The following is a 7,220-nucleotide window of genomic DNA, read 5'->3' as shown; positions in this document are numbered from 1 at the left end:
CAGTAAATCTCCAAAACGTTTTAATAAGAAATTAGATTTTATTAATCAACAATTGCAAATAATAGCAAAACAAGCCATGCTATTTAGCAATGGCATGTAGGGAAACTTTTTCCATATGTGTTAATCAAATGAGGTTCACAGATGGAACTCAAAAAGACAGAGATAACAAAGGGTACATAGAGTTTAGTAATAGTAGATTAGTCACAAGGTCATGCAGCATAGGACTGTATATGGAAAAGCAGAATATATATAATCATCAAAAAAATAATGTAATTGTGTGCAGCCAACACATTAAGAAAGTATCACAATGATTGATTAGTGTAGCAATATCAGTGTAACTGTCACTCAAGGAATTAAAAAGGGCATTGTCATGTACAACAAGCGAAAAATACAAATGTGCCAGGCCTGATTGTATGTAAGACACATCTGTATTATATGATCATATAACACCAGCAGTAGCTCAGCTACTGGGGGCAGAGGGGGCCACCCAAAACTACACTACTGTTAATTGTATAGGCGATCTCCCTGTACAGCTCTAAAGCAGGTAAAAGGATGCAATAACACACAGGCTCAGAGCAAGGGTTAACAAGGGTGCGGTTTAATTACGTAACACAATAGGGGTTCTCGCAGGGAGTCAATCAAGGGTTAAACAGATTTTTAAGCTAAATAACATGAACAACAGTATAACTCATGGCCGCAGTCTATGCATTTAATTGCTTCACTTATCGAGAGTCTGTTGCTGTTTACTCCACCAGAAACGGAAGTTGAGAGCTGGCCAATGCCTCTATTGGTACCTTCAGGCTTCCCCGCCCAACATGTGTGTGCGCACTCTTCTGACGGCAACGGGCGGTCACTGGTCTGACCCATTGAGCACCTAGTCCATCACTCTGCTCTGCAGCTGGGAGTCCTTTACCACACTCTCCTGCTTGGCACGCTCTGCAATTGGGAGTCCTGAACAACAGCCTCCCATTCAACAAACTCTGCGGTCAGGAGCCCTGCACTACACTCTCCTGGTTGGCGTATGTTCCCCTTGTTCTTTCTCACTTGCGCACAGTCTTACTCTTTCTGCCTCTTGCAGCAGGTCCCTACTCTCTCTTGAGGGAAACCTCTGCCTCTTCCCACACTAAACTCTCTTCTCACTTACTATGCCCCTTCTCCCTGGACCACGTGTTCTTTCTGTCTCCCATTTCCTTCCCCCCTGCAACACTGGACGCGGCCTCGGCAGTTCCGGACCCAGGGTCTCATTGGTACCCACAGCCCGGTCTTCTTCCTGACACCCCCATTTTCTGCTAAATCACCATTCCGCGGATGAGAGCTCCATCAGATGTTTGCATTCACTCCTTGAATGATTCGTTTCCAGATGAATTGATTTTGTCATAACGGATGGGGGAAACTGCAGCTGTTGTTCGCTCCGATCGGCGTAATCCAGGTTGACTGATGGGAGGCGAGGGGATAATTTGATCTGATTAGTCTGCCATTTCTGTTGCTTCAAGCATTGGCACCGCAGTGCTCACTTCCCTGGGAGGCGGTAGACGGTGAATTGTTAAGGTCTGGGGCGAGGCTGACATCTCTTCTTCATCAAATTCAAGAACTGTCGAAGTGAGCGCATTGGTGGCTTCTTTTCCTTCCTCAGGTCCTTGAGACAGGCAGAGCTGCAACATGCTACGGTGAACTACCCAAGTAGGTGCTACTTCTACTCATTCAGGTTGGACTTCATATACCAGACCGTCAGAACCGACTAGGTGTGTCACTTGATGTGGGGTCTTCTTCCATCAGTGTTCCAGTTTTCCCCAGGGCCGCTTGTTCCGGATCAACTCCCGATCTCCTGCTCTCAGAGCGGTCCATCTAGTAGGCATCGTTTCATGGTGCTAGAGTTCTCAAAACTTTGTCTGCACCAGCCGGTGGAGAGTCTGTAGTCGGTATCAGTGTTCCCGAACCCAGGAAGGCACCCCCATCCGAGGGTAGTCATCTTCTGAGTCTATCACCAGCTCACTGATCTCTCACTTTCGCCTGAACAGCAGGGCATAAGAGTTGTACCCCGTTATACTGTGCCCTTGATTGTTGTACACCCACACCAATTCAGCTATGAACTCAGACCACTGTATCTTCTGATCTTCCTCCAATGTGCGGAGCATCTGGATCAACATCCAATTAAATCATTCGCTAGCTCCATTCCCCTGAAGATGATAAGGTGTAGTTCATGAGTTCTCAATCCAGTACAAACGATGTAACTCTTCCATCACTCGACCTTGGAAGCAGGCGCCCTGGTTAGGATGGATCCTTTTTGGGCAACCGTACACCCAGATGAAGTCTCAGCAAATAGCCTGTGCAGCTGATTCAGCAGTCTGGTCCCGGGTCGTAGTCACTTCTGTGAAATTGGTGAAATGGTCCATCATCACCGGACAGTGTTCATACCCAAGATGTGCTGGCCTACAGCTAAGTAGTCAATCATCAATATCTCTAAGGAGGCAGAAGTCACGATGGTCTGTGTCGGAGCCTTCTGTTCTGGAGGCTTAGCTAGCTCACAGCTCAGAAATCTTTGACAGGCCTCCTCTACTGCAGTCCTCAATAGGCGGTGACATACCAGCTTCTGTAACCACTGGACTGTCTTTTCCAGACTGAAGTGAGCCCTTCTCTCATGGGCCTCCGTAGCCACCACATGGATCATCTTTTCGGGGAGCACTACTTGCCAAGTGACCCCCGATTCTCATAGTAGCTGTACTCTTCTGTATAGCAACCCATCTTCCAACTGAAGCCTCTCCCACTGTCTCTGAATTTTCAGAGCCCCTGGGGACAGAGTGTCTCCCTCTTGTCAGCTGGGAAGTTGCTTCAGGGCCACTCACTGTCTCACCTGTGCAAGATCTTCTACTTGTTGGGGTTGCACCCAGTCACCCCGAGGTCGTCCCAGAACCTATTTTCCAGATGCCTCTCTGATCTGTCCCTACGTTTCCACCAATGACCTAGCAAGGTCCCAAAAACCAGGAATGTCTTCTGCCTCCAACTCTTCATCTCGGCCACATTCGGTCATGTTTTAAGGCCCCCAATTTCACATTTTCTAGGTGGGCTAGGGGATTGATTATTATCTGTGATCACCAGGACTTCGGACCCGACAAATACTCTGCAAACTTTACGGTCATTGCCCACACCAACACTAACAGTTCCAACTTAAAGGAGCTGTAATTGTTCAGGTTCCTTTCCAAATCATGAAGAGACTGGCTTGCATAGGCTATCACTCGCTCCTTTCCTTCATGCATTTGTGATCGGCCCCCAGACCATGTAGACTTCCATCAGTGTGAAGGATGAAGGGCTGTGGGAAATAAACTTAAGTGAGTATTGGAGCCTCTGTCAAGGCTATTTTCAAGGCTCTGAAGGCTTCTTCCTGGCAGCTTCCCCATTGAATAGCTTGATTCTTCAAACCAGATGGCACTCCTTTTAGCAGTTCCAACAGTGGATTAACGAGACAAGTGAAATTAGTCATGAATCTTTGGTAGTACCCGGCAAGCGCCAAGAGGCCCGAACGTCTTTCTCCATTGTCGGGGTGGGCCATTTTTGCACGGCTGCTATCTTGTCACATGCAGGCCTCACTCTTTCACTGGATACGTGTCCCAGATACTCAATTTGTTTGTGGAAAAGGTGCCATTTTTGGGACTTCACCTTCAGGCCATGACTCTGCAGCTGACTCAACACTTGCTCCAGCCGCTGAAGATGTCCTTCAATAGTGATCCCGTAGACAATAATATTATGGAGGTAAATGAGTGTTGCTTCAAAATTAAAGTCCCCCAAGCATCTCTCCATCAACCGCAGGAACCTCCCGGGAGAATTGGTCAGGCCAAAGGTTATCCTATTAAACTAAAACAGTCCCATGGGCAGTATGAATGCCGTCTTCGGCTGGTCATGTTCACCCATGGGCACCTGCCAGAACCTGCTGGCCAGATCCAGAGATGAAAAGTACTTTGCCTTTCCTAAGGCAGACAGAGATTCCTCAATTCTGTGCAATGCATAGGAGTCCCGCACTGTACTAGCAATCAGTCATCTGTAATCAACACAGAAATGCAGGGTTCCGTCCTTTTTCTGGACTAAAACAATGGGAACCGCCCATGGGCTCTGACTTTCTGTATGACTCCGCTCTGCAGCATGTGAGCCAGCATCTCCTTTACTTCTTTATACATCTGAGGAGGTATCTGTCGATATCTTTCCCAAACTGGAGCAGCATTTCCCGTGGGAATTTTGTGGGTGATAGCTTGAGTGCACCCGAAGTCAGCTTCATGGCGGGCAAAGACCTCCTAGTAGCGCTCTATCACAGCTTCCACCTGTTGCACCTGTTGAGGTGAGAGTCCTGGCAATTCAGCACACATCTGCTCAAGATCCGACGGCCCTTCTTTTTGCTTACAGACTGGTGCTCCAGTGTCATTGTAACAGCTAGGGTTCATGGGTCTCCTTGCAAAACTGCCAACTGCATGGCCTCCGGTTGCACTAGTTCTTCTGGCATTCCTAGGACCTGAGCCACTTCACTATTAGGCAAGGGGGTGAGGCTATCTTCTCCCAGGTTGATGCACCTCACTACAACGTTACTGTCATGGACTGTGGCTAATGTCCAAGCTATGAGGAGTCCATGGGGTACCTGATCCACCGTTGTCGGCTCTATCTGCACCTCTACCCCATCGAGGGGTGTACAGGCTCGTACTGGCAACGTGAGCACCATCTAACCAGGTGGTAGAGTAAGTTTAGCAGATGCGGGAACCATCACCTTTCCTACAACTTTCCCTTCACTTGATGTTTCCTGAGCCTGGGCAGCTCGAATCAGTTGCTGATATAACTTTCTTTGGGGAGTTTGCGGGCTCCAACGGTCCAAAAAGGCCTCTCACGGCTGACTGATCAGGAGAGATCAGATTTCTTTCAGTACATTCATCCCGAGAGTCACAATAGGCCCGCTGCTGACATCTCCGGCGACTAACACGACCGCTTCACGGTCTACATCCTTTCCACACACTCTAATCTCCATCCAGACCACCCCTGCGACCAGGATGGGCAACAGATTGGCTGCCGTCAGTGTGATCCCTGGCCCCACTCCGGCCGCAACACTTCTGGAAAATGACGTCTAAAGTAAGCTTCTGGTATGGTGGTCAATTGCGATCCGGTATCAATTAAGCAATGAACTGCTGGACCATTCACTTCAGCCCAGACGGTAGGGTTTGTAGAGATTAAACCTTCGGAACTCCCGTCTCCCCTCCTTGGTCTTTCAGGCTCTGGGCTGCGTCCCAGAGCCACGTAGCCCACTAGTTTAATGGCTGCTGTGGTAGGGATCGTCCCCATCTCACACAACCATGGTCATAGTGTCCAGTGTTCCCACACTTGAAACAAGTCTGATACCATTCTGCACAGGGCTGTCTCGTTCCCTGATGAGATTCGAAGAACAAGCGGGACTCTGATTCGCTCCTATCTCTTGACGTATTTTCGGCTAAAGCAGGGTCTCTTCTAAGGCTGGACCACTCTTCTCGCATTTCCCGTATTTCCTTCTGAATTTCCTGGGCCCACTTTGGTTCAGGGCGGGGCGGATACCTCATTGCTCTGGACTATCCCTGCCAAAGCCGTCGTCCCCTGTTCCTGCTCTCTCACTCGCACTTCCGTCCCTATTTCTAGGAAGGTCATATGCGGATTAGTACGCAGGCGCTCTCGCAAAGCTTGTTTAAGCGGCGCGTCCCTGAGGCCCAGGATCACATCAGGGGATCCCACTCCTATAGCCCCCACATCATCCCATTTAGTGATATGCGCATTCACCACCTGCAGTGAGTTAATATACTGGGTCACAGACTCCCCTTCCCTCTGGACGTGGTGAAACAGTCTCATTGGCAATTCCCCAACATTGGTGGGGTCCCCAGGCATTTCTTCCAAGATCTGCATCACTTTGTTCAGAGTATGCCATTCATGGAGGGGAGAAAACAAAACAGAGCACCGAGCTTCACCATCCAGGGCCATCACAGCAATCTCCGCTTGCATAGCAAGGGTCATCGGGTGCATCCTCAACATGCTTTTAACCTGCTCGGTTCAGTCCCACAGCATTATATTGCTCCTCATCAATTTTAGATTGCTGAGAATGGCCCCCAATGGCAAGCTAGACCTCGGGGTACTAATGATGGATTGGTCTGCTGCGTCTGTGTCTGAAAACTGCATCCTGCCGACTACATCAAATGTAGAGCAGATAGACAAGGGTTAACAAGGGTGCGGTTTAATTAACACAATAGAGGTTCTCCTCGCAGGGAGCCAACCAGGGGTTAAACAGATTTTTAAAAATAACACGAAGAACAGTATAACTTAGGGCTGCAGTCTATGCATTTAACTGCTTCACTTATCATGAGTCTGTTGGTGTTCACTCAACCAGAAACAGAAGTTGAGAGCCGACCAATGCCTCTACTGGTACTTTCAGGCTTCCCCGCCCAACAGATCTGTGCACACTATTCTGGCGCAAAGGGCGGTCACCGGTATGACCCGTTGAGCCCCTAGTCCATCTTGCTGCTCTGTAGCTGGGAGACCTTTACCACAATCTCCCGCTCGGCGTGCTCTGCAGTTGGCAGTTTTGCACCGCACTCTCCCGCTTGGCATGCTCTGCAATCGGGAGCCCTGCAAAACACCCTTCCGTTCAACGTACTCTGCGGTCGGGAGTTTTGCACTATACTCTCCCTGTCGGCGTATGCTGGCCTTGTTCTCTCTCACTAGCACGCGGTCTAACTATCTCCACGGTACTCAGCAGGTCCCTGCTCTCTCTTCTCTCCGATGGGAACTTTCTGCCTCTTCTCGCGCTACAGCCGCTGTCTTCTCCTCACCACGACCCTTCTCCATGGATCATGGGTACTTTCCATCCCTATTTCCTTCCCTCCTGCAACACTGGACGCGGCCTCGGCAGTTCTGGACCCAGTATCTCATTGGTACCGACAGCCTGGTCTTCTTCCTTACACAGCCACCCGGCTGCTATGGGGCCTGTGAGCCAGGGAGGTCGGAGTCGAGTTCAACTGTATCGGCTGCATGGTGATACATTTGAATGCGATGATGACAGAAAGAGCGACACAGTCCCTCTCCCATCATTCCCCTTCTGCGTCTGACATCACTGACACAAACACTGACAGCAGACACAATGACATCATTACTTGGCACCTGCTGTCCTGAGATGTGCGCGCGCTTGGAGCAGAGGTGAGTTTTGTATTTTTTTATGGGGATTTCATTAT

The sequence above is a fragment of the Ranitomeya imitator genome, chromosome 1 (genome assembly GCF_032444005.1).
Source record: "Ranitomeya imitator isolate aRanImi1 chromosome 1, aRanImi1.pri, whole genome shotgun sequence".
Taxonomy (NCBI): Eukaryota; Metazoa; Chordata; class Amphibia; order Anura; family Dendrobatidae; genus Ranitomeya; species Ranitomeya imitator.
The sequence above is the reverse complement of the archived record's forward strand: the minus strand, read 5'-3'. Positions refer to the sequence as shown.